A 7,335-nucleotide genomic window follows, 5' to 3' on the forward strand; every position below is an offset into this window, starting at 1 on the left:
GCATCATCTTGAGGCAATTGTATACCTGTGGCTATGTGTATTGCAAGGCCAACCATCAAAACTCAGTGCCTCTTTGCTTGACATCATGGGAAAATCAAAAGAAATCAGCCAAGACCTCAGAAATATAATTGAGAGACCTCCGCAAGTCTGGGTTCATCCTGGGAGCAATTTCCAAATGCCTGAAGGTACCACGTTCAATCTGCCACAAACAATAGGACCAAGTATAAACACCATGGGACCACACAGCCGTCATACTGCTCAGGAAGGAGACACGTTCTGTCTCAGAGATGAACGTACTTTGTGCAAAAAGGTGCAAATCAATCCAGAAACAACAGAAAGGACCTGTGAAGATGTTGAGGAAACAGGTACAAAAGTATCTATATCCACAGTAAAACGAGTCCATATCGACATAACCTGAAAGGCCCTCAGCAAAGAGAGCCACTGCTCCAAAACCGCCATTAAAAAAGCCAGACTAGGTTTGCTACTGCACATGGGGACAAAAGATCGTACTTTTTGAGAAATGTCCTCTGGTCAGATGAACAAAAATTGAACTGTTTGGCCATAATGAACATCGTTATGTTTTGGAGGAAAAGGGGCAGGCTTGCAAGCGAGGAATACCATTGCCCCATTGAACATCGTTATTTGCGAGCGATAATCAGGGTTTGCACGGTTGCAGTCCAGACTTTATCTTCATCCAACCGTGATTAACTTGTTGGGTGGCAGCATCATTGTGTGTGGGTTGGCTTTGCTGCCATCTGGGTGACTGGTGTGCACTTCGATCAATAATAGTTATGCAATCATGATGTCGAACACGTATGGTGGATATATTAGCAACATCTCAAGACATCAGTCTAGGAAGTTGAGCTTGGTCGCAATGGGTCTTCCAAATGGACATGACCCAAGCATACTTCCAAATTTGTGGCAAAATGCTGAAGACAACAAAGTCAAGTATTTGGGTAGGTCGTATCACAAAGCCCTGACCTTCATATCTATAGAAACATTGTGTGGAGTGCAGACGTAAAAAGTGTAGGCGAGCAAGGAGGCCAACCAAACCTGACTCAGTTCACCAGCTCTGTCAGGAGGAATGGGCCAAAATTCACCAACTTATATTGTGGGAATCTTGTGAGGACTAGGCTACCGAAACTTTTGTACCCAAGTTAAACAATTTTCAAAGGCAATGCTACCCAATCACTCTGAGTGTATGTAACTTCTGAACGCACTGGGGAATGTGGATGAAAGAAATAAATCTGAAATAAGTCCTTCTCTATTCATATTATTCGACATTCACATTCTTAAAATAATGTGTGATCCTAACTGAACTAGGACACAGATTTTTACTTGATTAAATGTCAGGAATTGTGGAAAAACTGATTTATAATGTATTTGGCTAAGGTAGTGTAAACTTCCAGACTTCAACTGTACCTGTGCTGGGAAGCCGGGGAAACACTTTTAAGTCACTTGTGATGCAATTACAATCTAATGTTAGATGGTTCCTCACCCTGAAATAGTCTATAGGCCAGGACAAACTTGACTTACTCTGTGTCCAGTTTCTATACTTTAAACAGCCAGTAACAACTATCTCAGCATCGCCATTCTAGCCACCCTACGTGCTAAAAAATCCATCTTCAGTAATGTGAGCATATATTTTTTTAATGATGTCCGATATTTGGCCATTTTAGTTTATGCTCATTTTGTTTCTTACCAAAGAAAAGTTTGTTATTGTGTAATTTAATTTTTTTGACTGGATGTGTATGTTCTCAGTGTTTACCCTGAGTCTTGACAGTTCCTAGTCTGTAAAGAAACTTGGACCTACGTATTAACATGAGTATTCTTATCGGACATCTACGGGGTGTGCCTCCCCCCCACGATACCATGCCGGCAGAGAGGTTACCGCACCCGCAGGTGATCAACCCACAACCCCATGGAGACAACGGCCTGAACCCCGCCTACACGACTCGAAGAACCTTTCGTCTTTCGGAAGGTACATAGCAAGACAGCGTAGCAGAGAGGGATGCGTCTACCCAAACGTGATGGAGCATAGCAGAGGACGAGGAGATAATATAGATTGGGAGGGGAGCAGCACAGAGAGCGATGGATAGGATATGATATGGAATTACCGATGCTTAATAGGAGAAAGGCGACAACCGTAGGAGTGAGAAGAATGGATACAAAGACAGCGAACGGCTATTAGACAGAAGTGAGCACACTTGAGGCCGAAATGGGCTTCCCACCACTGAATGTAGAGCAGATAACCTCAGGACGTCAACGAAAATGCTTGCCACCTCATATAGGAAGAGGGAAGCTAGATTACTACAATGAGCGACCTAGTAAGGAAACTGGTGACCAAATAGAAGAAAGATCGACATATCAACACTGCACTCGCAATGTGCTACTTATTTTACTAAAGTAATATTTTGGACTACTTGAGACTGTTTTAACAGCTTTTGTGTAGCGCCACGATTAGCTACAAGAGGGTGTATAGGGTGAGTTGGAGGATTGGGTGGAATTTATGTCCCTGTAGTACCATGTCCGAGATAACTATAGAACATACTTCTCAGTTTGTTTGTGTAGCCCACGAAAACACATACTCGAAGTGCAGGGAGGGAAGGGTTTGTGAAAGCCTGATTTACATTTATTACTTGACTATATTGTTCAACATTGAAGAGCGGATTAGATTAGGGAGGGAGATGAAAGTGACATGGTATTGGAGAGACGATTACAAATTCTGAAAAAGGCAAGAAGAATAAGAAAACACAGTGAGTGGAGAATACAAGCGATGTGAGTGTAGAGAAGGGCGTAAGCACAAAGAAAAAAAGGGTAGGCTGGTTATGTAATTAAGCATTGGTAGAAATAAAGACAGACGAATCAAAAATAGGATTATAGATGATTTGAGGGAAATGGCTATGTCGTGGAAAAGAGTCGGAAAGGAGCCAACGACTTGCTTGGCTTAGATGGACCAGGAGCAAAGTCACTTTGGACGGAGACTCTATAGCCGGTGAGAGTTGGATGCGCCGGAGATGATAGGCACAATGGACGTGCATAAGAGCAGGAGACGGGAGGGAGTAGACATGAGTCACACTGTGGACTTGCATTATCATTCAAGAGAAAGTAGAAAGGCAAAGAGTCAAAGATGTCAGCGAAAATAGAGAAGAGAAGATTGATGAGTTGACAGAAGTGGGTTGTATTGATAAAAGGAACAGAAGTTGACAATTAGTAGGATTAATGGGGGATGTGAGATTATACGAACATGTAAGTTTCTATGAGAAACACGTATAGTGGGATTCGTTTCGAGTGACGACAGAACAGATAACGATAGTATCGACCGATGTATTGGAATAGAGAATGAGAGTAGACAAATTAGAGACAGAATGGGAGTGAGAGAAGCGAAGTATAGAACGAACAGATGGGATGAGAGGAACAGAAAATTAGAGACGAATGGTGATTGAGAGATGGAATCAGAAGAGGATTAGAAGACAGTAGCAATTGGGATGAATTGAGAAGGAGAATTATTAGTAGAGACAGGATAAGTGTGAAAATGAGAGAAGGGAAACCGCAATAATTAGAACGAATGTCCATGAGAGAGGTATATAGATGGGACATTTAGAGACAGATATGGAACTGAGAAGAAGAGAAGATTAGAGACAGAATAGGACATGAAGAGGAAGGGAAGATTAGAAGACAGGAAACATGAGGGCGATGAGGAAGAACCTAAAGATTAGACGAAAACAAATGGAAGAAGTAGAGAGAACAGGAAACCAGAATATGTAGATGCACATCGAATGGATATTAGACGTAGAGCGATAAGGATGGAAGAAGGGTTTCGTTACACAGAATGATCCATGAGGAACAGGAACAGTGATCAGAGTTAGAGAAGACAGAGAATAGGCTGTCTGGAAGGAAAAGTTTCTATGACGAATTATAGAGCAGCATGGGGAATGGAGAGGAATAGAGGAAGAGATTCGACAGAAGGGAACAGAAAGCATCAAGCGCTATGATGATAGGAAATGAACTGAAAGGAAGAGTCCAAGCTTAGAAGACAGAAGGATGGGACCAGACTGCAAATAAGGGGAACAGAAGATTAGAGACCCGAATAAGGCACCAAGATGGAGGAGGGAACAGAGATTTAAGATGAGTTGCGGAGTCTCCACTGCAATGGATGAAAGGAAGGAACAAAGTATGCATTATGACTGGAGACCAAAGAATGATGGGACCTCATGGGATTGATGAGCGAAGACCCGAAATGATATAAGAACAGAATGAATAGTCAGGGAGTATTCGAGTAGGAGTAAAACAACAAGATTAGAGAAGTCCAGACATATGGGGATGAGAGGACATCAGAACAGATTATAGACGAAGTAATTGTGTGTGCAGGATGGAGGAGAAAGAGAAAGGACTTAGATAGAACAAAATGGATGAGTGAGGAAGAACCAGAGGCCAATTCAACTTATAGAGGACATCAAATGGGTTGAGAAGAGATGTAGACAACTACAAAGAGCAGGTAGGACAGCGAGGACTAGAACATAGACCTATAGGGAGAAACACCACAGATAAATAGAAAAAAGAAATGAAGAGGAATGTTGGCGTGAGAGGGAAACAGGAAGAAGAATAAGGGAAAGAAGAGTGCGGGCAGAGAACGTTGGAGCAATGTGTTTTGAGGGGGGGAGGGATGAACATTTAGAGCTTGTGGGACAGAATTCTAGTTGTTGTGTTGTGACGCGAGCTCCATACACAACATTCATTCTCAAGTCATTGACGTCCTGCCCTCAACGACCCATGCTGCTGGTGGCCGACACACGACACAGACCTACTATTTACTGCCTATCAGGAGGGGCATCTTCCACACCGTGACTCGCGCCGCTGTGACACACACACACAGACTGCCACACCGTACCCCATGCTGGCAAAAGATTATGTCAATTAGTCTATCAGAAGCTTCTAAAGCCATGACATAATTTTCTGGAATTTTCCAAGCTGTTTAAAGGCACAGTCAATTTAGTGTATGTAATCTTCTGACCCACTGGAATTGTGATACATTGAATTATAAGTGAAATAACCTGTTTGTAAACAATTGTTAGAAAAATGACTTGTGTGTCATGCACAAAGTAGATGTCCTAACCAACTTGCCAAAACTATAGTTTGTTAACAAGACATTTGTGGAGTGGTTGAAAAACTAGTTTTAATGACTCCAACCTGAGTGTATGTAAACTTCCGACTTCAACTGTATTGCTTTTCTCTCTTGGTTTCTTATTAATACGGTGATCATGTGCAGATACACTACAATACACCCCATCTACCTCCATCTCCCTCTCTGTGCTGTGAATTCTGAACTCCTGACCTCGTACCTGTACACTGCAGGTAGCAGCAATAACCCCGTCCACAGGTGTCTCTGAGAAGGGGTCAAACATCCTGTCTGAGCGACGCATGAAGTCTGGCTTCAACAGATACCTGGGAAGAGAAAGGAGGGACCGTGGCCCAGAAGGGTCAAAAAAAAATCTAACTCTATGTTTAAAGGGGCAATCTGAAGTTKCTACATCCATTTTTGGACTTATACATTAATGATATATACCCACTGATTTTTGAAGGATATAACGTATAAATGCCTCATGAGCTTAGTTCAACTGTCAAACCCCATCAGAACCCAAAATATAAGCTTGTTTTACTCCAATGTTTGTAAACAAAGTAAATTTAAACAAACACTGTATAGCCTCAAAACATGGTTAKAMCTATCATTTTCATATCATGGATGGTCAGTCCTTGCATCCATAGCTCTGTCTGTGAATTTGAGAGTGGTTATATTTCTCCAGCCCCATCCCTCAGCTTTTTACCGAAACAGGGGCGGGGATTTGTTTTGTTATTGTTTCTACTGCTGTTTGCCGCTCTAAACACGTTCCGTAATGTGCTAGTATAGTGTTTATAAATGTGTTATACAGTGTWTTCAGCTCTTTTAACAATTACATCTAAATCGTGTTGTAGAGATGGTGCATAGCTATTTTCCATATCAAGATAAATGGATTGGTGGTTGTATCAATCAGTACAAAAAGGATAATTGGTGCTAGATAATTTATATTCCTGCTCACACTGTTACAGTAAGTTAGCCTGAATCCTAATGATGATGACAATGATTGTGATTCTACCCTGTGTGTGTGCCAGCTGAGTTAGCACGGGAGACGCATTATGAGAGACCTGTGTGTATGCCAGCTGAATTAGGACAGGAAACGCATTAGGAGAGACCTGTGTGTGTGTGTGTGTGTGTGTGTGTGTGTGTGTGTGTGTGTGTGTGTGTGTGTGTGTGTGTGTGNGTGTGTGTGTGTGTGTGTGTGTGTGACATTAGTTAAGGGTGAAAGTCACATTAGGAGAGCATTAGGAGATAGGGGTGTTACTGTCATTACTGATCTCCTCCCATATGAACTATCTGACTTTAGTAGTGAAAGCCCCAGGACAGAGGAAGAGGGGGGAGAAAGGAGAGAGGGGAGACAGAGAGAGAAAGGAGAGAGAGAGTGCATGATAGCGAGAGAGAGAGGGGGAGAGAGAGAGGATAAAAGGAGGGGAGCCCCATCAATGAGATAGTGGCAGAGTGAGCCCGCCGGCAACCACTTATGAGATGTGAAACGCTTTAATTGTTGAGCTTTCGGAAAGGAAGGGGCAGATAAAGGGATTGAAGGAGGGTGGGGGATGGAGGAGCAGCAGCACTAACCCACAGGATCCGTTGTACTCATACTTTCCCTGGTTCAACTGCATGGCCAGATCTGAGACAAGAGAGAGTCCGTATAGGTGTTATTACAATGGAAATCATAGACACACAGTCACAAGCAGACCCACACACACTCTTCTTGAAGCGTACACACACAGTATGCCAACAGACATAGACATACACACACAGATTATTTTTCTGGTTGATTAAATTCATTTGTGACATGTTGATTTCTTCAACAATTCAAGAGTCATATTCTGCAGTGTTGCTGTGCTCAAACCAGAGGGAGAGAGAAGAGAAAAGGGGGGAATCTTCCACCTTACTGACATCTCTTCCTCCTCTCCTCCCTCTCTCTCTCTACCCCGACCCTCATCCCCTCCAGCCCTACACATGCCCACTCACAGGGAGCCATATGTTCCAACCCCATCACCCTCAGACATGGGGCAGCATCTGCTGACTACAGGGATCACAGTGTGTGTGTGTGTGTGTGACAGATGAAGAGAGAGAGCGAGAGAGAGAGCCACTGTTACAACATAACATGACATTTGAAATGCCTTTATCCTTCTGGAAATTTTGTGAGTGTAATGTTTACTGTTTATTTATTGTTTATTTCACTTTTGTTTATTATCTATTTCACTTGCTTT

At 42.6% G+C, this 7,335-nt stretch overlaps 1 pseudogene; it reads right to left on the reverse strand.

Moving 5' to 3' along the window:
* LOC112069030 (1-phosphatidylinositol 4,5-bisphosphate phosphodiesterase beta-4-like) overlaps positions 1-7,335 on the reverse strand; it is a 59,895-nt pseudogene that overhangs the window by 23,186 nt on the left and 29,374 nt on the right.

The sequence above is a fragment of the Salvelinus sp. IW2-2015 genome, unplaced genomic scaffold (genome assembly GCF_002910315.2).
Source record: "Salvelinus sp. IW2-2015 unplaced genomic scaffold, ASM291031v2 Un_scaffold861, whole genome shotgun sequence".
Lineage (NCBI taxonomy): Eukaryota > Metazoa > Chordata > Actinopteri > Salmoniformes > Salmonidae > Salvelinus > Salvelinus sp. IW2-2015.